Source organism: Coregonus lavaretus (genome assembly GCF_964263955.1).
Source record: "Coregonus lavaretus genome assembly, chromosome: 21".
NCBI lineage: Eukaryota > Metazoa > Chordata > Actinopteri > Salmoniformes > Salmonidae > Coregonus > Coregonus lavaretus.
In genome coordinates, this window is record NC_140008.1 from 46,441,558 (window position 1) to 46,466,946 (window position 25,389).

Here is a 25,389-nt window from a genome sequence, read left to right on the forward strand (position 1 = left end):
TTGCTGATTACACACCAAGCACACAAATTTCCAATTCACTTCTGTGAATAAATATGAATCAGTCCATTTTTCTTGGAAAACTCTGCACTCGTGTCAACTTTTCTCCTTTTTGACAAAGACATTTTGGTAATGTGGGTAATTTTGACAACAAGAGCTTAATAACGATAAGGCAAGATCGGCAGGTGGCGCATTCTGGGCGCGTTGCTGTCACGTGCAGTTTATTTCAGGATCTCTCGTTATTTCAGTGCGACCTCTGCTGGACAAATCTGGAATATCTGTTCCTTTAAAAAAAAAAAAGTGGACGTCGTCTCGCGGGCTGGATTGAACCATCTGGCGGGCCGGTTCTGGCCCGCGGGCTGTATGATTGACATCCCTGGTCTAGTCACTCGTTTGCTGTTTAGTCCCTATTTTACGTTTGTTTGCCTGGGAAAAGGGGATTTTTAGCATGTCGCCCTTGGGCATACACTACCTGTAGGAAAACTGTCTAAACACACTAGTTAGACCTGAGCGGACCACCCACTGTGTTTTTGTATAGTTAGTAGCAAGCTAAGCGGTTCTTGAGGCAGGCAGGATCAGTTTAGGGGTTTTTGAATGTATTATTTAATTCCTTGGGTCCAGCTCAGCCCCTTTCCCCAAACCGTTTACCTTGTGTTTGACGGTAGGATTAGTTGTCAGTGTATTTTGTTCTCTCTGTTCCTTTTCACTATTCTAATTCGCATGAATTATGTTACGGGTCTCTTTGCCATCCACCCTAGACTTTTAAAGCCACAGGGTTCATAACAGGACTGAGCAAATTCGCGAATAATGTTGAGTGCGAAAGTTAGACGCACTAACTTTCTCACTCGTCATTATTCACGATTCATTCAGGACTATCCAAAATCATGGTCGCATCCACATTAATGTAGTGTTCAGAAACATTCTATTCTTATTTACAATAAAAGTGACTCCAAAATGACAATGCATTATTTACCATTCATCACCTGAAAATACCCTCAAATTAAAGCTGACAGTCTGCACTTTAACTTCATAGTCATTGTATAATTTCAAATCCAAAGTGCTGGAGTACAGAGCCAAAACAACAAAAAGTCACTGTCCCAATACTGAGCTCACTGTTTATGGAAGGAGATTTACATTTACGTCATTTAGCTGACGCTCTTATCCAGAGCGACTTACAGTTAGTGCATACATTATTATTTTCATACTGGCCCCCCGTGGGAAACGAACCCACAACCCTGGCGTTGCAAACGCCATGCTCTATCAACTGAGCTACCTCCCTGCCTGCCATTCCCTCCCCTACCCTGGATGACGCTGGGCCAATTGTGCGCCGCCCCATTGATGAGGATAAACTGTAACGCCCTCTGCTGGCAGAGCTCAATTCAATGTTGACAAAAAATGTGATGTCAGGTGGGACCCTAATTGCTGTTACACAGGGTTCCAAGGTCAGAGAATAGAACCCTGGTTGATGTTGCACAGGGATCTGTGTAAGAGGGACTATTTGATGTTGGATGCTTTCAGATCAGTGAAGTCCCAGTTCAATAATGGACATAGTTGTGTCAGTGGGGGGGACCCTATTTGATGTTGAGCCGGATCCTGCGGCAATGGGTGGTCTTGAGCTCAGCCAAGGCTTTCTCCAGATCCTGGATGAGGTGCATCAGGGTGGCAGGGTCAGTCTGTAGCACCTTAGCACTCTTCTCACCTCCACTCTCCTCCAGGTGCAGCTTCATACTCAGTGTAGGCTTCACCTGGTGCCTTAGGGCACGACTGGCCAGCTAGTTGAGAGCGATTGGGGAGGGAGAGAGACTTTACAAACTGAATTGACGTACCGTCAAAGAGACACAGACATAGAAAGACTCCACTCACACCAAAAAAAGCAGACAGGCAGGCAGAGAGACAACAGTCCCTGTACATCCAGCCTCCACTCCAGGTCGTGGTAGTGTGGCAGTGAGTGGGTCAGTACACTGAGGATGTGTCGGATCTCCTTCATGTGGTCCAAGTAGAGCTGCAGCTGGTTCAGCTCCTCTGTGAAGCCCAACACCGAGTCCTGAAAGTCAACCTCAGAGATCTACAACACAGACACACACGGTTCAGGACAGGCTTCATGTTAATGTTAATTCCAAACTCAAAAGGAACGGTTTCCCGGACTCATCTGAGAGCTGCCGCAAAATGAGTGTGGTAGGTAGAGAGAGTAAAGATGGTGAGTGTGCTAGCTGTAGAAAGGGGACAGGCTCTCTGTAGCTACTCACCATGAGTTTGGAGCTCTAGGTGAGCAGGTATGAGTCCCTCCACACCATCCTGTACGGTTTCTGCGTCAACACTCAGCTTCCCTGGAGGACACAGTGAGAGGGGAAACTAGTTGGCTACAACAGTCTACCATGTAAAACTTATTGGACAATGAAACGGAATGACAGCTTTGCATGTATAAGATGTTTTGTGGGAAGGTTTATAAAAGCTTGGAAACTGATACGTACTGGCAGCCCCCTCATAGATCTTAGCGTTTGTTCCCTTTCGCAGGAACTCTACCGCTATTCGCCCAAATTCACCAACCACCGATGAAGAAAAAACAACTATGCTAGCTAGCAAAATTGTGGCAATACAATGGTCCTGTGACTCCTGTCCAGAGATTACCCCTAGCACCTACCCCACCTAGGGTTAGATATGCACTCCCTTGTCTAGATGGAATTTTCACAATTTGCTATACCATCTGTCAATTCAGATCCCCTCATGGGGCTATGGCCGAGTTACGTTATTGGACAGAAACAGTACAGTTTACAGCCAGGAGTAGCTAGGTAACTAGCTTGACAAAGACAGGCAACAGACAGCCAGGACAATCTATCAACATTTACATTTACATTTTAGTCATTTAGCAGACGCTCTTATCCAGAGCGACTTACAGTTAGTGAATACGTATTTTTTTATACTGGCCCCCCGTGGGAATCGAACCCACAACCCTGGCATTGCAAACGCCATGCTCTATCAACTGTTGGATCGGAGGGTGAGGGCTAGGGCCATTCCCCCCCAGAAATGTCTGGGAACTTGCAGGTGCCTTGGTGGAAGAATGGGGTAACATCTCACCGCAAGAACTGGCAAATCTGGTGCAGTCCATGAGGAGGAGATGCTCACTACAGTACTTAATGCAGCCGGTGGCCACACCAGATACTGACTGTTACTTTTGATTTTGACCCCCCCCCCCTTTGTTCAGGGACACCTCCTTCCATTTCTGTTAGTCACATGTCTGTGGAACTTGTTCAGTTTGTCTCAGTTGTTGAATCTTATGTTCATACGAATATTTGCACATGTTAAGTTTGCTGAATATAAACGCAGTTGACAGTGAGAGGATGTTTCTTTTTTTTGCTGAGTTTATATACAGTGCATTCGGAAAGTTATCAGACCTCTTCCCTTTTTCCACATTTTGTTACGTTACAGCCTTACTCTAAAATCTATTAAATATTTTTTTCCCTCAAATCTACACACAATACCCCATAACGAAAAAGCAAAAACAGGTTTTTAGAAATGTTTGCAAATTTATTTATTTTAAAAACACAGTAATACCTTATTTACCCTTTGCTATGAGACCTGAAATTGAGATCAGGTGCATCCTGTTTCCATTGATCATCCTTGAGATATTTCTTCAACTTGATTGGAGTCCACCTGTGGTAAATTCAATTGATTGGACATGATTTGGAAAGGCACACACCTGTATATTTAAGGTCCCACAATTGACAGTGCATGTCAGAGCAAAAACCAAGCCATGAGGTCGAAGGAATTGTCCGTAGAGCTCCGAAACAGGATTGTGTCGAGGCACAGATCTGGGGAAGGGTACCAAAAAATGTCTGCAGCATTGAAGGTCCCCAAGAACAGAGTGGCCTCCATCATTCGTAAATGGAAGACGTTTGGAACCAACAAGACTCTTCCTAGAGATGGCCACCCGGTCAAACTGAGCAATCGGGGGAGAAGGGCTTTGGTCAGGGAGGTGACCAAGAACCCGATAGTCATTCTGACAGAGCTCCAGAGAACCTTCCAGAAGGACAACCATCTCTGCAGCACTCCACCAATCAGGCCTTTATGGTAGAGTGGCCAAACGGAGCCACTCCTCAGTAAAAGGCACATGACAGCCTGCTTGGAGTTTGCCAAAAGGCACATAAAGGACTCTGACCATGAGAAACAAGATTCTCTGGTCTGATGAAACAAAGATTAAACTCTTTGACCTGAAACCTGGCACCATCCCTATGGGGAAGCATGGTGGTGGCAACATCATGCTGTGGGGACGTTTTTCAGCGGCAGGGACTGGGAGACTAGTCAGGATCGAGGAAAATATTAACGGAGCAAATTACAGCGAGATCCTTGATGAAAACCTGCTCCAGAGCACTCAGGACCTCATACTGGGGCCAAGGTTCACCTTCCAACAGGACAACGACCCTAAGCACACAGCCAAGACAACGCAGGAGTGACTTCGGGACAAGTCTCAATGTCCTTGAGTGGCCCAGCCAGAGCCCGGAACCCGATCGAATATCTCTGGAAAGACCTGAAAATAGCTGTGCAGCGATGCTCCGCATCCAACCTGACAGAGTTTGAGAGGATCTGCAGAGAAGAATGGGAGAAACTCCCCAAATACAGTTGTGCCAAACTTGTAGCGTCATACCCAAGAAGACGCGAGGCTATAATCGCTGCCAAAGTTGCTTTAACAAAGTACTGAGTAAAGGGTCTGAATACTTATGTAAATGAGATCTGTATTTCATTTTCAATACATTTGCATGGATCAGAAAACCAGTCAGTATCTGGTGTGACCACCATTTGCCTCATGCAGTGCGACATCTCCTTTGCATGGAGTTGATCAGGCTGTTGATTGTGGCCTGTGGAACATTGTCCCACTCCTCTTCAATGGCTGTGCGAAGTTGTTGGATATTGGCGGGAACTGGAACACGCCGTCATACACGTCGATCCAGAGCATCACAAACATTCTCAATGGTTGACATGTCTTGAGTATGCAGGCCATGGAAGAACTGGGGCATTGTCAGCTTCCAGGAATTGTGTACAGATCCTAGTGACTTGGGGCCGTGTATTATCATGCTGAAACATGAGGTGATGGCGGCGGATGAATTGCACGACAATGGGCCTCAGGATCTCATCACAGTATCTCTGTGCATTCAAGTTGCCATCGATACAATGCAATTGTGTTCACTGTCCGAAGCTTATAACAGCCTGCCCATACCATAACCCCACCGCCACCATGGGGCACTCTGTTCACAATGTTGACAACAGCAAACTGCTCTCCCACACGACCCCATACACATGGTCTGCGGTTGTGAGGCCGGTTGGACATACTGTCAAATTCTCTAAAATGACGTTGGAGGCGGCTTATGGTAGAGAAATTAACATTACATTCTCTGGCAACAACTCTGGTGGACATTTCTGCAGTCAGCATGCTAATTACTCTCCCTCTGGCATTGTGTTGTGACAAATTCACTTTTGCGGCACATACAACTTATAGAAAAATGAGTCAATGGAATGACTTTTCCCCCCCATTGTAGTCAGCAGCACTGAGGAAATATAATAAACATCTGAACAGATGGGTTATTGGATGGGTGTCCCTACGGCAGCGTTTCCCAAACTTGGTCCCGGGGAACCCAAGGGGTGCACGTTTAGTTTTTTTGCCCAACCACTAATCAGTTGTGTAGTGCTAGGGCAAAAACCAAAATGTGCACCCAGAGAGGGCCCCAGGACCAAGTTTGGGAAACCCTGCCCTAGGGTAAGGGATGCGTGGAAATGGGACCCAGGCTGCTCCTCCAAAGGTTCTTGTTCTCATCTCTATTCTCAGCCCAGAGGATATCCTCCTTCCCCACATTCCCTCTTCCTTCCACTTATCTTTTCCCTGAATTGATGTCACCACCACACAGGACGCAGCTGTGGGACAGCAGTAGTGCTGTAGCCTGGGGTGTATTCATTGCGCCAATTCTGGTGCAAAATATTTTGCAATAAACAGTTTGGTTCATAAAGGTCCAATGTAGCCATTTTTTTTATCTCTATCAAATATTTTCTGGGTAACAATTATGTACCTTACTGCGATTGTTTTCAATTAAAATGGTCAAAAATAAACTAATAGCTTCTTAGCAAAAGGGCAATTTCTCAAGCAAGGATTTTCCTAGGACTGTCAGTGTGGTCTGAGTGGGGAGGGGAAAACAGAAAATTAGCTGTTATTGGCAGAGCGGTTTGGAACCCTTATTGGTCTATTAACTAATTTACCGCATGGTGATGTCACCATGGAAGGCCAAAACTCCATCCCACCAAAACAGGCTGGAATTTCAGGCGGTCTTTCCAAACAGCTCTTACACTAAAAGGGCATCCACATTTTCAGAATTTGACAGTATTATTCCAACCTCAGTGTGGAAATGCATATAAAACACAGGAAAATCACGTTAACTGCACTGGGCCTTTTAAACGTAAGTTTTAGTTCAGTCATGTCACTCTTAAAAAGAAAAGAACGTCAGGAAGAAGTTGCAAATCTCGTAAGAGCGTTTGTTCCGAAAATACTGTTTCAGTTGTGAAGTTTATGGGCATGTTGCAGCAGTGTGTAGGAGGGAGATGCCTATATGTGAGAAGTGTGCAGGAGGGTATGAGATGAAGGAATGTGTAGTATCGGTGAAGAAGGTTGTATGTTAGTTGTGGGGGTGCCCATGGGGCTGGAGATCAGAGGTGTCCGGTGAAAGAAAGGCAGATTGAGGTTGCCAGGGTTGGAGTAGTACAGAAAGTGTTGCATGCCAAAGCAGTGAAGAGTTGGGTACAGGGTGAGGGATCCTGAGAGGATTCCTGTGAGTAGGCAGAGATCAAGAGAGCGATGGGAAGAATATGTGCTTCAGTAAGGTGGGCTTTTTAGCATTTATAGCCATCGTTGTCAATTGTACTGCGGAAATAGATCAGAAGTAACAGAAAATAAGGTTGTGGTGGCAGTGGCCGAGGATTTACTGCAGAACAGTTGCACGGGGTGTTGAGTGGTAGTGTTGCGTACTCGTTGGTCTGGAGTATGACTAGATAGGGTTAAATAGTGGTATGGGGTGTTTTTTTATATATATTTTTTAGAGGGCTAATAGTTGGGAGGGCAATTTTCTTTTCCCCCAATGTTGTATTACCGTATCAAATAATTGAATATAGGTAGGCTGTGAATGGCCTCACACCAGTACAGTAGGTGGCGGTGTATGCACCTAAAGTTGGATGCGATCCGCCAACCAAATCCCGAAGAAGAAATTCTAAGGAACCCTCGGACTTCACGCCACTTTAGACCGCGGAAGACTCGATAATTTATAGATGTGCAGCTTGTGCCAAACACTTAGCAGACTATTCCGATTGGAATGACAACACGTGGAAACCATACAATTAAAATGAACTACAGCATTTGGAATAAACGGAATCTGCGATATGAATGCACCCCTGACCTATTCTTCGGGCCGGGTGGCATTACATTTAGCGGGCTAGTTTTTGATAATCCAACAGGGCCCATGTCTCAGGTTGTCCTCATGGACTTGTAGTTACTGCCGTCATGTGGCCTGAACTTGTATGGCAACTGACACCATAGTTTTAAAACCTCAATTTGAGATGGATTGCAAATATGTATAAAAGTATTATGAAAACAGCTGTCATAAACTACTACAATAGCTCTAGAACTTGCATTTACATTGTATATGCCTAATATAATTACCATGTTACTACACTTCCTAGTGGGACTGATGCCTGAACCCAGTTAGCAGTTGTGGTATTTTCAATGTTTTACTTAGTACTTCACTTTGTGATATGGCACTTCAGTCAGATTAAATCAAATAATTAGACAATTAATATGGAAAACATTTATGTATTCAAAAAATATTTCACTTGTAAATGTAATAATCAATAGCAGTACGACAAACACATTTGGTATACATCCCACCCCTACAAGTCCTCTAAGAGTGATGAAGTCTAGGGTTTAGTTCTCAACATTTGACCCAAATATCAATTCACTCTTTTTTGTATGGCTCAAATGACTCAACCATGCTCTCCCATGATTACTGCATTAGTGCATTTCCTAATTATCAATGTCAGTCCTTACCCATAGTTTCATTACAGTAAAACGTACTACTAACAATACTCTTAGCTTCTCTACTGATTAACAAATCACATATTCTAATGTGGTAAGGAGTGAACACTGAACCTGGCCTAAGGCTGTAGTATCTCACATTACACTTGCTACATCTAACATTTGGTAGAACCTGATAATTTGGCAGTACTGTGAATATATACTGTCTGACATGATTGACTAACATTAGTAGTAGTAGTGTGTACTAACAGTAATGTGTCTATAAACCAACAGTGCATGAAACAACAATTTTAACCAGTCAAGAAGCCTAAGTAAATTCACCAGTAGTGGTGCAACTCCTATAGAAAACACTAATTAGTAAATGATCGTCACAGTTCAATCGTGATTAAGTCTTTACATACCCTGTCCAGCTACCAATCTTGAGTGCAATGGAAACGTATGCATCAATACAAAACATTTTTGTAACATTGTTGCAACAACAACAGCCTTTCAGTCAACATTATTATAAAAAAATGACAGAGCTATTCCTGAAGTATAGACATGCATTTATACTACATGATTTTTGCTAATTCAATTTGGAGAATTTAGGCATTATAGTCAAAGGAAATAGCGCTGCCATTTGGACCCAAACTTGATCATCCATTGAGAACTTAAACAAAAAGATGTAAACAAAAGTGATTACAATAACCCAATCAAAATAATAATATTCAAATAATGAAAAGCACTGCATTCGAAGACGTACAAAAATTATGTTTCCCAGGCCAATACTAAAACAATAAAAAAGTCGAGGCAAAGTAGCATCTGTTATTGATCAAGTGGAAATCAATGATAATCCAATTACTCTTTCCTTCCAATTTCAAACCCATGTTAAGAGTTAACACCGCTTGGGTAGTACAACTGCTTTACCACAGATGCTATAGTACAGACAGCCACGTGAAGAATGGAAGATCAATGAGATTTATGTGTTCGAATACTTGTTGTAGACACAGCTACTTGTCTACAACAAGTAGCTGTGTGGGATTGAGACAACATATCCCTCCACACTTCCAAGCATATTGCCATTAGAATCTGTTTAAATTCTATTTAGAAATTCCAAACAGCACCCTCTCTTCATGAAAGGCAGCTTCTACCCAATTGCACCTCATTTGCCGACTTGAAGTAGCAAGATTACCTTTCATTGTAGGCCAACTATAAATTCAGTAGGTGCAAACTGTAGAAAAGTACATACACTACCAGTCAAACGTTTGGACACACTTACTCATTCAAGGGTTTTTCTTTATTTTTTACACTTTCTTACATTGTAGAATAATAATGAAGACATCAAAACTATGAAATAACCCATATGGAATAATGTAGTAACCCAAAAAGTGTTAAACAAATTAAAATATTTTATATTTGAGATTCTTGAAATATCAAGGCAAAGGGTGGCTAACAGCTTTGCACACTCTTGGCATTCTCTCAACCAGCTTCATGAGGTAGTCACCTGGAATGCATTTCAATTAACAGGTGTGCCTTCTTAAAAGTTAATTTGTGGAATTTATTTCCTTAATGCTTTTGAGTCAATCAGTTGTGTTGTGACAAGGTAGGGGTGGTATCTAGAAGATGGCCCTATTTGGTAAAAGACCAAAGTCCATATTATGGCAAGAACAGCTCAAATAAGCAAAGCGAAACGACAGTCCATCATTACTTTAAGACATGGTCAGTCAATCCGGAAAATCTCAAGAACTTTGAAGTTTTCTTCAAGTGCAGTCGCAAAAACCATCAAGCGCTATGATGAAACTGGCTCTCATGAGGAAAGGAAAACCCAGAGTTACCTCTGCTGCAGAGGATATGTTCAGTAGAGTTAACTGCACCTCAGATTGCAGCCCAAATAAATGCTTCAGAGTTCAAGTAACAGACCCATCTCAACAGCAACTGTTCAGAGGAGACTGCGTGAATCAGGCCATCATGGTCGAATTGCTGCAAAGAAACCATTACTAAATGACACCAATAAGAAGAAGAGACTTGCTTAGGCCAAGAAACACGAGCAATGGACATTAGACCGATGGAAATCTGTCCTTTGGTCTTGAGATTCTTGGTTCCAACTGCTGTGTCTTTGTGAGACGAAGAGTAGGTGAACGGATGATCCCTGCATATGTGGTTCCCACCGTGAAGCATGGAGGAGGTGGTGTGATGGTGCTTTGCTGGTGACACTGTCTGTGATTTATTTAGAATTCAAGGACACTTAACCAGCATGGCTACCACAGCATTCTGCAGCGACACGCCATCCCATCTGGTTTGCGCTTAGTGGGACTATCATTTGTTTTTCAACAGGACAATGACCCAAAACACACCTCCAGGCTGTGTAAGGGCTATTTGACCAAGAAGGAGAGTGATGGAGTGCTGCATCAGATGACCTGGTCTCCACAATCACCCGACCTCAACCCAATTGAGATTGTTTGGGATGAGTTGGACAACAGAGTGAAGGAAAAGCAGCCAACAAGTGCTCAGCATATGTGGGAACTCCTTCAAGACTGTTGGAAAAGCATTCCACATGAAGCTGGTTGAGAGAATGCCAAGAGTGCGCAAAACTGTCATCAAAAAAAAGGGTGGCTACTTTGAAGAATATAAAATATAAAATACTTTTTTGGTTACTACCTGATTCCATATGTGTTATTTCATAGTTTTGATGTCTTCACTATTATTCTACAATGTAGAAAATAGTAAAAATAAAGAAAAATCCTTGAATGAGTAGGTGTGTCAACTTTTGACTGGTACTGTAAATAAAGAACAGAGGATAATCACAGATAATCAGTAATGACTGTCTGAGGACTGCTGCTTACCGTGACAGTCTGACCAGCCTTGAGGACAAACTTGGGAGAACTTGTAGGCGATCTCCTCTCCTCCTCCAATCTGCCTCTGCAGCCTCCAGCTACCTAGAGACTGGTCCTATGGACAGATGTGTATATAAAAAAAAAAACATATATAATAATAATAATAATAATAATAATATGCAATTAGTACTTTGGCGGTCATGAAATTTTGTCAGCCGGTAACCGTCACGCAAATGACTGCCGGTCTCACTGTAATTGACTGTTAATTAACAAACCCGTTTAGCATCTCTGGGCTTCCACGCATTCAAGATGCGCCCCTTTGGAACATCTACATTTTTTAAAAGTTGAATAAATACATTTAATATGACTGAGCAATCGGGGGAGAAGGGCCTTGGTCAGGGAGGTGACCAAGAACCTGATGGTCACTGACAGAGCTCCAATCAGGCCTTTATGGTAGAGTGGCCAGACAGAAGCCACTCCTCAGTAAAAGGCACATGACAGCCCGCTTGGAGATTGCCAAAAGGCACCTCAAGGACTCTCAGACCATGAGAAACAAGATTCTCTGCTCTGATGAAGACAAGATTGAACTCTTTGGCCTGAATGCCAAGCATCATGTCCGCCATGCTGTGGGGTTGTTTTTCAGCAGCAGGGACTGGTCAGGATCGAGGGAAAGATGAACGGAGCAAAGTATAGAGAGATCCTTGATGAAAACCTGCTCCAGAGCACTCAGGACCTGAGACTGGGGCTAAGGTTCACCTTCCAACAGGACAACAACCCTAAGCACACAGCCAAGACAACGCAGGAGTGGCTTCGGGACAAGTCTCTGAATGTCCTTGAGTGGCCCAGCCAGAGCCCGGACTTGAACCCGATCAAACATCTCAGAGACCTGAAGATAGCTGTGCAGCGACGCTCCCCATCCAACCTGACAGATTTTGAGAGGATCTGCAGAGAAGAATGGGAGAAACTTGTAGCGTCATACCCAAGAAGACTCGAGGCTGTAATACTTATGGGTCTGAATACTTATGTAAATTTCAGTTTTTTATTTTAACCTGTTTTAGCTTTGTAATTATGGGGTATTGTGTGTAGATTGATAAGGGGGGAAAAAAACAATTTAATCCATTTTAGAATAAGGCTGTAACGTTCCAAATGCACTCTATAGTACTTAGTTCACTGTGGTAGGTTTAATATGAGTAGCTGTACCTTGTCTTGAGTTGTTCTTGAGGGTGACGCACTTGCCCTCCAGTTCAGTCTCCTCGACGGTAACACTGCCGACAGCCTCTGCCTCCTGGCTGATGTGGACCGGAGGCACGACCACAGACTCCTCCTCCAGTTCCACACGCTTCCTCTTGGTCCGGGATGAGCCGCTGCTGCCTGTGGTGCGAGACACCGTCACACGGCCGGAACGGGCTGGGGGACAGCTTCAGTCTGGGGGAGGAAAGAGGTGAGGCTAATTGATGATTATTTCTATCCCCATTAACCAATACTTCAGCAAGAAAACACAACAAATACCTACTGTATTGTAGAGTCTGACACTGTACTAGTCTCTACCTTTTGGTCACTTTGCTCTACACTCCAGTGGTCTGTGTGTCCGGTGGCTCTTTTTGGTTCTAGCTGACTCACCTCCCACTCTGCTGCTCTCTCAAATACATTGTCATACCCATCTATCCAGCAGCACCTGGATAAGCCTGCCTAAACCACTTTGATCCTACTGAACAGTGAAAGAAGGAGAGGCATGACAAGAATGACATTTGGAGGGAAAACAAGTGTCAGCTTGAGAGGTCTCCGTTTCAGGTTAGCTAGTTTTTGTATCCTTATGTTCTAGTCTGGGGGACATTTTTGATACCTTGAGCAAGCCAAGGCATGCTTGAAATGTCATACTTGAGTGACAATTAACAACTTTTTCAATCCCCCACAAACAAACAAAAAACTGAGGGAACATTTTGGAGAGGGCTAACACTATCGTAATGTGGAAGGGCAACGACTTTAATTATTGCCATATTTATTAGTCTACCTGTTCAGTGCAACTGGACGAATGGAATTTGACTTCCATCATTTTGCCAACAGCAAAATGAACTGCATCCCTCTGACAGCAGGTGACGAATGTACTGGCTAGAATGCACTGAGTGATGTGGAACTACTCAGGCATTAGCTGAAGGGATTCACCATCTGCTCTGCTCTCCTGTCCTTCGCTTTTCTTGTTTTTGTGATTTCTTTTTATTTCACAGCACCCCAAAAACTAAAATGTCCACTATACAACACATTCCCCAAGGTGATCAACATATCGTTTCCAAATTTCGTCAAACACTTCTGTTTTTTGTTTAACTTTACAATATATCAAAATCCAACACTATGTAGCTAGATAGTTCAGTCCTCCAGTTTGTTATTGAGGGTGAATGAGGCTTACCAATTGATGGCTATACATTTTTTTGCAGCAATTAGAACTAGATTATAAAACTTTCTGTGATTTTGATCACCAATATTTACATTTCCCAACAGACATAATCGTGGACATGGTTGGATATTAATTCCTAGAAACAATGAAATTATAGAACATACATTATCCCAAAATGTTGTCAGTTTATCATCACAGGACCACAGCATATTTAATAGGGTTTCTTTGTGCTTTTTGCATCTCCAACAGAGATGTGACACTTCTGGGTGCATTACATGCATTCTGGCAGGAGCGTAGTAAGTCCTATGAATTATCTTAAACTTCAGTAGTTTATGTCTTAGGTTGTAGGAACAGGTATGAACATTTTCACATAAATTGTGACCTCAATTTGTTCCTTTGAGATCTGTTTCCCATTTTTTCCCTTATAGGTTCTGAACCGTAAGGTCGAGCTCAAGCCTCGATTTCTGAACTGTGTTTTTATTGCAGCGCGCTTGCTGTTAGCCTTCTCTGAAAATAACTTGTGTGTGAAACATTGTTGCATTTAAAGTGGAACGGACAGCATTTTAGCAATATGAAATCTTATTAAAATCTGTCCATATACACCCCCAGGAAGAATATAACACTTTTTTTTTTAAATCTGACCAGCAACCACTTTTCATAAATTCTTAGCATTTTGGGGAATTATGTATACTAAGGCATTTGTGAAAATTCTATAGCAATATAGAGTGGGAAAGCGGCCGTGCGTTTGCACAGTTAATAGACACAGCAGTAAATAAAACTGAATAAAAACATAGTGTCCTGGACGGAGTATACACAGACCGGTGCGCTATAGCCAAATCAGAGCTACAGTAGACCTTTATGCAAACAAGCCATATTCCACACGGGCCTGCCATCATTCACTTTTAACTGGACTGTGTGTTTACAGGCAGTTGCAACAGCACAACTTTAGATCATTAGAACGCATTCGCCAAAAGCCACAAAATACACCTGAGTGGATTTCTGCAGATATGTAAACACCACGGGAGTCCTCCTATATTTTTACATTTTAGTCATTTAGCAGACGCTCTTATCCAGAGCGATTTACAGTTAGTGAGTGCATACATTTTCATACTGGCCCCCTGTGGGAAACGAACCCACAACCCTGGCGTTGCAAGCGCCATGCTCTACTGAGCTACACGGGCCGTGTATTTGGGAACTTTACAGTCCTATTGATCAAAAAACCATGAAACGGTAGGATATCTCCCTCAGTTATGCACAACAACAACAACAAGATCAACAACTAATGCTAGCCAGAGCAAGATGAGTTAAAATCTAACGAAGGAACATTAGATAAACCCACAAACTTTTCCAGCTAGTTGGCCGTCAAAATTGCACTGATAAACGATGGGGAATTGTAGCCTCCTCATCCTTCTGCAGCTTGCCTGCCAATGCATGCTTGTCCCAACCAAGCTAACTGGCTAAAGTAGGCTAGCTTGCTGCTTCCAGACACAAATGAGAGAACACCTCACGCTGACCATTTTATTCACCGTAGCAGAGCTGGTTATGCCCTTTGCATGTTATCTAGAGCATTCTTGACTAACTATTACTGTTTTTTGCCTACGTTTACTGACACCGGTCATATTCAGCAGGTGTTGCACGTTCGTAAATTCATCAGTTGTTCTGCGCTCTGGCACACTCAGACGAGTGTTCTGAAATCGGAGTAGACAGCAAGAGTGAATTTGCGAACGCAAAAGATATGCTAACTGTATAACAGTTGTTCAAGTTCTTGCTAGCTAAGCAAATGACACCTGCATCTCTAGCCACCAAAAAACGATGAGGATAAAAAAAGTCAGTCACTCCAATGGCATGATATCCTCCTAACAGCTAGCTAGCTCCGTGTTTTTAGCTTTACATAAATAGATACGCTAGCCTATTAGCCATGTTATGACTGACTTGTGATCATTGCCCTTGCTAATTTGATTGTATTGACATTCCCAGCCTTAGTTACATTTGTCCGTTTTTGTCCAGAATATTGAGTCATTGAAACTGAAAGAGTGCATCCCGAATGGAGGCAGCAAACAATGTACCAGGCCAGCTGTGATTTACAACCTGATAGCAATATTTTTTTGGACTACCAAGAAATGTATTGGTGAATTATATTAATCATGCATTGAACTGCATCCATCTATTCCGTCAACAATGCCTTAGTGTACGTCATGGAACTTTGAGTCAAACACAACTTATTTTTAAAACCACTTATAAATAAATATAAACTGGGAATTTTATATTTTTGATGAAATTATTTTCTGTTTGTTTCATATCTGCAAAGTTGTTAAAACGCTGTCAGTTCCACTTTAAACTTTAGGTCATCAGTTGCTTTGTGTGCTAAACGTTAAATGTTTTTTTGCAATGGGAAGTAATAGTTGTACATTTTGATTGGAAAATGCTTAATAGTTGTGTTTTGTGTTCTTCTGATTGGGACCTACTGGCTTATTATGTCCGAGTTTATGGACTGCTTATCCTTTAACATGATGCTGTGTGTGACTGCTGTCTTTCCATCGGCCCTATGCAGTGGTGTAGTGGTGCCTGGAGAAGTGGATATGCTCTAATTTGCCAAAGAAATCCCAAACGGCCCGCCCAGCAAAGGAAAGGCACCCTGTGTGAAATATGCTGTGTTTTCCTATGTTTTTTTAAAATGGGTTTTCCTATAGATGTTTCAGATTTTCACTCAAAATCATGTTTAAAATTTCGTATACAAATTTGAGGGTCTAAATCCACAACAATACTTAAACCACATCAATATGATTGGGTGGGCCTGTTAGGGCCTGGCTCCCCCGTGGGTGGGCCTCCGTCCACCCAGGCCCATCCATGTCTACGCCCCTGATGCAAACAGTGCGTGATGACAATTGCGCATCACAAATAGCCTAATAACCAACACTTTAGACTAAACTTTTTCAATACCTGGTTTGCATACCCATTGTTGCCTTAGTTAGCATTTACTGGTAGATATAAGTTGAAACGTCTTCCCTACCGACGTCATTCTTCTGTGAGCTGCTCAATGCCAAAACCAGTTGAGAGCTGCACACGCTTGCTACCTGCAGATATTCCGCTGTAACTAGGCTGTGTGCGCAGCGCTTGTGTAGACTACTTCGTGGTCCTCTGTAGCTCAGCTGGTAGAGCACGGCGCTTGTAACGCCAAGGTAGTGGGTTCGATCCCCGGGAACACCCATACACAAAAAAATGTATGCACGCATGACTGTAAGTCGCTTTGGATAAAAGCGTCTGCTAAATGGCATATTATTATGATTTATCTATTGTTAAATTGATAAGTCGTATACCTCCACTACACTACTTTGATACGCCATAAAGTGGGTATATGGCTTATACCTACATATACCCTCCACTACACCACTGGCCCTTTGTGTTTTACAAAAAGTGCACTCTTCTACATGAGTGCGCTGGTATTACGATTGCTGTCCTTTCAGAATCACGAACCCGTCACACTGAAGTCTTATAGGTTTGCCACTGCGCAAACAGATCTACAATAGATATAAAGGCTGTTAAGATAATGTTTCAAGGAAAAATGTTATATATTTGGCCTGGCGAAGCGGTTTTATGCGCTGACAATGGAAGCTGATAATGAGTTTTCCTACTCCGCTGGGCTCGGGAAGAAATTATAAGTCCTCACTGTCCGACTCCAGACCGAGTACCAATGTATCCGACAAGGCCGAGACACACAATATGTGGTCTGGAGACTGGTCTCGAGTACTACAACACTGGATAGCAACATTGATAGTAGCTAGCAACCCCCAGTGGAGCAAAGCCAAATAGAGTAACGAAAACCAACTGTAATTTTTCTAATGATCACAATGTCAACACATGACAAAACTTTCATAGCATATGTAACCGACCGCTTCGATTCAGTCTTATGTAGCAAAATTTGAAATTGTGTGTTTTTACATTTGATAAAAGTAGAGACTCAGAGCTAGAAAATTGTATATCATACACTGCAATTGAGGAACAATGGGAAAGTAATTCTGCTTTGAAAGTTGATGAACTTGTAACCGCACTTTTGAGAAAATGGCCTTTGAATGTTTTGGTACACCTACTGGAGAGCTCTTCTGTGTCTACACCCATTCAGTATCGTTCACATCCTATTAAGCCTTAGCCCCACCAATCTCTTTAAGGATTCACATGAGGCCATATGGTAAACACACGCTAAAATCTAAGTTTACTTGTCACATGCACAAGATACAGAAGGTGTAAACGGTACAGTGAAGTGGTTACTTGCATAGTAGCAATATAAAAAACAGAAAGTGTCCAGATACAAATATTTTATCATTATTACATAACGCTTACCCGACCCTTGTCTAAATTGATGGGTCATGTGAAGGAAATTCTATAACCACCCCCCAGCCACATCTAGCTAAGTGGATGGGTCACTATTGTCTAGACATGTACACATGTTCATGAAATACAATAGATGGCCGTAATCACCCCCAGACACACCTGGCTAATTTGATGGGTCATGTAATAATCCGGCCAAAGTGGAGTCTTTTGTTTAGACATGTAGCTAGCTAGCTAAACAATGAACCGGCATAATCCCAACTCATACTACTACCAATACAAACATTGTCATAGCTGTAGTATGAATCTGCAGGTAGCTAAAGCTAACAAACTAGGTTCAATGTTAGCTAGCTAACGTTAGGCTATAACTAGCAATGCAAATGGATTTCTGATTCAAATAATATTACTACACAGATCATACACGTAACGTTAGCTAGCGAGCCAGCACGCTAACATTTGCTAGCTAACTAACAGTACGCATTAACTTGCAATAAAAACGACTTGGACAAAATATAAAACCTATCTGAAAATGTAGCTAGACTCTTACCCGTATTCACGGCAGACAGGAACCATTTAACTCTGTTTTCTTTGTAGCTAACGTTACATCTTGTTTGGCCAGCTTTGTGTCAAGTCACTCCGGTTTACACTGACCGTGGTGTGTGCAGAAAGTAGCCCATCACTTTTTCTAACTGATCTGTCGATAGCGCCTGCTAAATTCAGGGCATCGATGTTGTTGAGAAAAGTAGCAAAACTTTTGTAGTTCTTGATGGCTAATGTTATATCTTTCAAAAACGACGCGATAAAATGGACTGTAAAGACATACTGAGCAGCTCACGTTATAAACAGAAGCGTGCTACATGGCAGACCAATCCAAACTCATCTCAATTGCAGTGTATGATATACCATTTTCTAGCTCTGAGTCTCTACTTTTATCAAATGTTACAGGTAGCTTAGTGGGTAAGAGCGTTGTGCCAGTAACCGAAAGGTCGCTGGTTCTAATCCCCGAGCCGACTAGGTGAAAAATCTGTCGATGTGCCCTTAAGCAAGGCACTTAACCCTAATTGCTCCTGTAAGTCGCTCTGGATAAGAGCGTCTGCTAAATTACTAAAATGTAAATGTAATGTCCAGCCTATCCATTATCTCAGCCAATCATGGCTAGCGGGAAGGTTCCTGTCTTTCTGTGGCTAAACCAACTAGGCTCGTAATTGAACAATTGTATTTGTATTTATGGATGGAATAGAAGTTAGTTATTAAGGCACATGCGGGAAGGTTCCTGTCTTTCTGTGGCTAAACCAACTAGGCTCGTAATTGAACAATTGTATTTGTATTTATGGATGGAATAGAAGTTAGTTATTAAGGCACATGAAAGTTCACATGTTCCAGAAGGCATTTCTGCCTAAATAAATGTTTAAGTTCAAATGCCGCTCCTGTGAAGTAAGTGACGTACGACATACGCCTAGTTTCCTGAAACAAGTCACACAGGGAAATACTTCCCTAAGGATTTATAATATGTGTTCCTTGGATACCCCTAGGACTGCATATTTATATTCTAGCCCAGAACTATCACACCTGATTCAACTAAATCAATGATGATTAGTAGACTACTTGAATCAGGTGTGCTAGTTCATGGAAAGACTGGCCTAGGGGTGTAAAGCTAGTTTCCATAGGGTCAAAGAAAGGTCATACCTGGCCATAAACTCCTAGCCTTACACATAAAAGGCTTAGGGTGGAAAACATACATACCTTGGCCTGGAAGGTGTTGCCCAGCTCTTCCTTGTAGATGGAGACTTGTTCCTCGTGCTGCTTGCGCAGGTCCTGCAGAGCCTGGGCAAGTTGGAACTTGTAGTCCTGGGTCATCCCACTGTCCAACTCCACTGTACGCTTCTCATGGCGACGACGCATCTCACGCACCTCCTACACACCAGACAGTCACCACAGTCAGACCGGTGTTAGCATAATATCTATTGTCTGTGTATGTAATATGAATGTACAATGAATTACTGAATATGTGGTGGACGTGCGCTGACAAAGCTTTTGTTATTTGTCCAATGCTGTTTATTCTGGGGTTTTGTTTTAAAATAAAATAAATAACATTGCTAGTCTGCTTTCACATGCCCAGAAGTAAAGCTGATACAACAATTTTGTCAAGCTTTAAATTCCATAGTTTTTTTGTAAAAAAGTGGAGGCATGTGAATCAGTTCTTTGTAGATTTTGTTCTTGTGCTTTTCAATGTATGTTTGAAACCACAGCAGCCGTGGGACTTTATATAGGACTGCGTTGACTTGAGGTTAAAGTTCCTAAAATCAGTGACATTAATTTAACTGCTGGGTCTTTAAAACAATGAATAGTGTTTTTAGTTGTTTAGTGTAGTGGTACTCATTTGTCATTCATTTACCTGAGGCTTTCCCCCAATGAATAGTGTTCCCAGTTTCTATACACCCACAGCATTACACACCCCACCCTGGGTCAACAACAGTGATTGATGTTATCTCCAGCTGTCCACCCACCTCCTCGAAAATGCTTTTCCTGAACTGCAGCTCCTCCGTCAGGCTCTGGCAGCGGTTCTCCAGATCCACCCGCATCAGAGTCTCGGTCTCCAGCTGCTTCTTTGCCACAGCATTGGCATCTTCATCCTGGAGACAAGAAGATAAAGTGTGTAAGAGCAAAGGCTGACCTGTGTGTGAGTTGTGTGTGTATCCTAAGCTTGCAGCAACATGACAGTGTGTGTAAGCCCAGTCTGACTCACCAATGTGTGTGCACGCGCACAAAGATGCGTACTTGTGTGCCCGCAATTATGTACTTTTGCGGACACTTTTCCCATCCACACTCATAGCATAGCTGGTTCGCTTGTTCCAATGCACTTATATAGCCCATAACAGTTATGTAACTAAGTACAACAATCTCTGCCAAGTTTCAATTGGGTAATTTCCGTTCAGTGTGCCACTTATTGTGGTTGCCCAACCCCCATAAATAAACCTCACAGGCAGCATTAATAGAAAAAAAACTGACTGTGTGGGAAGTAACAGACTGGTGTGAGTAAAAAGGGAACTCCAGATATGGCTACTACCAGGCTAGGAATACTGTGTGTGGGATTCTTTCTGTTCTTGTAAGTAAACATGCAGACCTTGTTCATAGAAATCCAGAGTGAGTGACAGGTTACTAAAGCCTGGCTACCAGGCTAGAACTACTGTGCACTGTTTTGGACTCGTTTTGGTCTTCAGACTACCTTTAACCAGACAGTGTTGTTTAAGTGAAACTGTAAAGTTGCAGATACCTTGGAGATAAGAGCGTCTGCTAAATGACTAAAATGTAAATGTAATAGCTGGGCCTTCAGGTCAGCAATCTCTGCAGCCAGGTTTCTGTTCTCACCGAGAGCTGTGGCCAGGTTGGCTTCACTCTTGTTGAACTGAGCCTCCAGGTCCTTAACCCGAGCCATGGCCAGAGCCAGGTCTCAATTTTTCTTCTTCAGGCTGAGGAGACGGAGAACAAAAAGAGAGACTGTGTGAGAATGTATGTGACCGACCACCTTGATTCGGTCTTATGTAGCAAAATTTTAAATTGTGTTTTTTACATTGGATGAAAGCAGAGACACAGAGCTACAAAATTGTATATCATACACAGCATTTAAGGGAACAATGGGAAAGTAATTCTGCTTTGAAAGTTGATAAACTTGTAATCTCACTTTTGAGAAAATGGCCTTTGAATGTTTTGGTACCTACTGAAGAGCTCTTCTTTGTCTACACCCATTCAGCATCGTTCACACCCTCTTAAGCTTTAGCCCCACCCATCTCGTGTCGCTCTCGGAGCGCACACTTGACGCTCTGGCCGATGAGTAGGGTTGATCCGAGCATTCTGACCTCACAACGGCAGTCAAGCACCCAAACTAACTGGCTAACATTGGCTAGCTTGCTAGCTACTTCCAGACACAAAATTGGGATTATGGTTCATTGTTTACCTCTGGATAACATGAAAACAGCCTAACCAGCTCTGCTAGGTCAAGTAAAATGGTCAGTGGGGTGTTCTCTCATTTAATGAGAGAACACCCCACTAGCAGAGCTGGTTAGGCTGTTTTCATGTTATCCAGAGCGTTGGTGACTAACTGTGCTGCTAGCAACAATTTAATGATGCTTTTTTACCATCGTTTACTGACAGCAGCCATATTCAACTGGTGTTGTGCGTTCGTAAATTAATCATTATACACACACATATATATAGACACACACATATGTATATATACACATACACACATATATATATATATATATATATATATATATATATATATATATATATATATATATATATATATATATACACATACACACACACACATATGTATCCACATATATATATATGTATGTGTATAGATATGTGTATATATACAGTGGGGAGAACAAGTATTTAATACACTGCCGATTTTGCAGGTTTTCCTACTTACAAAGCATGTAGAGGTCTGTAATTTTTATCATAGGTACACTTCAACTGTGAGAGACAGAATCTAAAACAAAGATCCAGAAAATCACATTGTATGATTTTTAAGTAATTAATTTGCATTTTATTGCATGACATAAGTATTTGATCACCTACCAACCAGTAAGAATTCCGGCTCTCACAGACCTGTTAGTTTTTCTTTAAGGAGCCCTCCTGTTCTCCACTCATTACCTGTATTAACTGCACCTGTTTGAACTCGTTACCTGTATAAAAGACACCTGTCCACATACTCAATCAAACAAACCTCTCCACAATGGCCAACACCAGAGAGCTGTGTAAGGACATCAGGGATAAAATTGTAGACCTGCACAAGGCTGGGATGGGCTACAGGACAATAGGCAAGCAGCTTGGTGAGAAGGCAACAACTGTTGGGGCAATTATTAGAAAATGGAAGAAGTTCAAGATGACGGTCAATCACCCTCGGTCTGGGGCTCCATGCAAGATCTCACCTCGTGGGGCATCAATGATCATGAGGAAGGTGAGGGATTAGCCCAGAACTACACAGCAGGACCTGGTCAATGACCTGAAGAGAGCTGGGACCACAGTCTCAAAGACAACCATTAGTAACACACTACGCCGTCATGGATTAAAATCCTGCAGCGCACGCAAGGTCCCCCTGCTCAAGCCAGCGCATGTCCAGGCCCGTCTGAAGTTTGCTAATGACCATCTGGATGATCCAGAGGAGGAATGGGAGAAGGTCATGTGGTCTGATGAGACAAAAATAGAGCTTTTTGGTCTAAACTCCACTCGCCGTGTTTGGAGGAAGAAGAAGGATGAGTACAACCCCAAGAACACCATCCCAACCATGAAGCATGGAGGTGGAAACATAATTATTTGGGGATGCTTTTCTGCAAAGGGGACAGGATGACTGCACCGTATTGAGGGGAGGATTGATGGGGCCATGTATCGCGAGATCTTGGCCAACAACCTCCTTCCCTCAGTAAGAGCATTGAAGATGGGTCGTGGCTGGGTCTTCCAGCATGACAACGACCCGAAACACACCGCCAGGGCAACTAAGGAGTGGCTCCGTAAGAAGCATCTCCATCTCAAGGTCCTAGAGCGGCCTAGCCAGTCTCCAGACCTGAACCCAATAGAAAATCTTTGGAGGGAGCTGAAAGTCCGTATTGCCCAGCGACAGCCCCGAAACCTGAAGGATCTGGAGAAGGTCTGTATGGAGGAGTGGGCCAAAATCCCTGCTGCAGTGTGTGCAAACCTGGTCAAGACCTACAGGAAACGTATGATCTCTGTAATTGCAAACAAAGGTTTCTGTACCAAATATTAAGTTCTGCTTTTCTGATGTATCAAATACTTATGTCATGCAATAAAATGCAAATTATTACTTAAAATCAAATACTTGTTCTCCCCACTGTGTGTGTATATATATATATATATATATATATATATATATATATATATATATATATATATATATATATATATATATATATATATACATACATACATACAGTGAGGGAAAAAAGTATTTGATCCCCTGCTGATTTTGTACGTTTGCCCACTGACAAAGACATGATCAATCTATAATTTCAATGGTAGGTTTATTTGAACAGTGAGAGACAAAATAACAACCAAAAAATCCTGAAAAACAAATGTAAAAATTGTTATAAATTGATTTGTATTTTAAAAAGAGGGAAATAAGTATTTGACCCCTCTGCAAAACATGACTTAGTACTTGGTGGCAAAACCCTTGTTGGCAATCAGAGGTCAGACGTTTCTTGTAGTTGGCCACCAGGTTTGTACACATCTCAGGACGGATTTTGTCCCACTCCTCTTTGCAGATCTTCTCCAAGTCATTAAGGTTTCGAGGCTGACGTTTGGCAACTCAAACCTTCAGCTCCCTCCACAGATTTTCTATGGGATTAAGGTCTGGAGACTGGCTAGGCCACTTCAGGACCTTAATGTGCTTCTTCTTGAGCCACTCCTTTGTTGCCTTGGCCGTGTGTTTTGGGTCATTGTCATGCTGGAAAACCCATCCACGACCCATTTTCAATGCCCTGGCTGAGGGAAGGAGGTACTCACCCAAGATTTGACGGTACATGGCCCCGTCAATCTTCCCTTTGATGCGGTGAAGTTGTCCTGTCCCCTTAGCAGAAAAACACCCCCAAAGCATAATGTTTCCACCTCCATGTTTGACGATGGGGATGGTGTTCTTGGGGTCATAGGCAGCATTCCTCCTCCTCCAAACACGGCGAGTTGAGTTGATGGCAAAGAGCTCGATTTTGGTCTCATCTGACCACAACACTTTCACCCAGTTCTCCTCTGAATCATTCAGATGTTCATTGGCAAACTTCAGACGGGCATGTATATGTGCTTTCTTGAGCAGGGGGACCTTGCGGGCACTGCAGGATTTCAGTCCTTCATGGCGTAGTGTGTTACCAATTGTTTTCTTGGTGACTATGGTCCCAGCTGCCTTGAGATCATTGACAAGATCCTCCCGTGTAGTTCTGGGCTGATTCCTCACCGTTCTCATGATCATTGCAACTCCACGAGGTGAGATCTTGCATGGAGCCCCAGGCCGAGGGAGATTGACAGTTCTTTTGTGTTTCTTCCATTTGCGAATAATCGCACCAACTGTTGCCACCTTCTCACCAAGCTGCTTGGCGATGGTCTTGTAGCCCATTCCAGCCTTGTGTAGGTCTACAATCTTGTCCCTAACATTCTTGGAGAGCTCTTTGATCTTGGCCATGGTGGAGAGTTTGGAATCTGATTGATTGATTGCTTCTGTGGACAGGTGTCTTTTATACAGGTAACAAGCTGAGATTAGGAGCACTCCCTTTAAGAGTGTGCTCCTAATCTCAGCTCGTTACCTGTATAAAAAGACACCTGAGAGCCAGAAATCTTTCTGATTGAGAGTGGGTCAAATACTTATTTCCCTCATTATAATGCAAATCAATTTATAACATTTTTTACATGCATTTTTCTGGATTTTGTTGTTGTTATTCTGTCTCTCACTGTTCAAATAAACCTACCATTAAAATTATAGACTGATCATTTCTTTGTCAGTGGGCAAACGTACAAAATCAGCAGGGGATCAAATACTTTTTTCCCCTCACTGTACCTCAACTAGCCGGTGCCCCCGCACATTGACTCTGCACCGGTACCCCCCTGTATATATAGCCTCCCTACTGTTATTTTATTTTACTTCTGCTCTTTTTTTCTCAACACTTTTTGTTGTTGTTTTATTCTACTTTTTTACTAAAAATAAATGCACTGTTGGTTAAGGGCTGTAAGTAAGCATTTCACTGTAATGTCTGCACCTGTTGTATTCGGCGCATGTGGCCAATACA

At 42.5% G+C, this 25,389-nt stretch overlaps 2 pseudogenes across 2 annotated transcripts; both read right to left on the reverse strand.

Moving 5' to 3' along the window:
- Positions 1 to 1,375: 1,375 nt before the first annotated feature.
- On the reverse strand, positions 1,376 to 8,078 carry LOC311148670 (COMM domain-containing protein 2-like; annotated as a pseudogene). Its single transcript has 5 exons — positions 8,075 to 8,078; positions 2,469 to 2,573; positions 2,244 to 2,324; positions 1,907 to 2,062; positions 1,376 to 1,769 (listed from the first exon to the last, which is right to left on the reverse strand). The product of its transcript is annotated as a COMM domain-containing protein 2-like (transcript).
- Positions 8,079 to 10,842: 2,764 nt separating this feature from the next.
- LOC311149175 (lamin-B2-like) lies at positions 10,843 to 21,381 on the reverse strand (annotated as a pseudogene). The gene is made up of 7 exons: positions 21,378 to 21,381; positions 20,922 to 21,043; positions 20,101 to 20,226; positions 19,337 to 19,507; positions 19,041 to 19,057; positions 12,076 to 12,300; positions 10,843 to 10,990 (listed from the first exon to the last, which is right to left on the reverse strand). The product of its transcript is annotated as a lamin-B2-like (transcript).
- Positions 21,382 to 25,389: the final 4,008 nt, after the last annotated feature.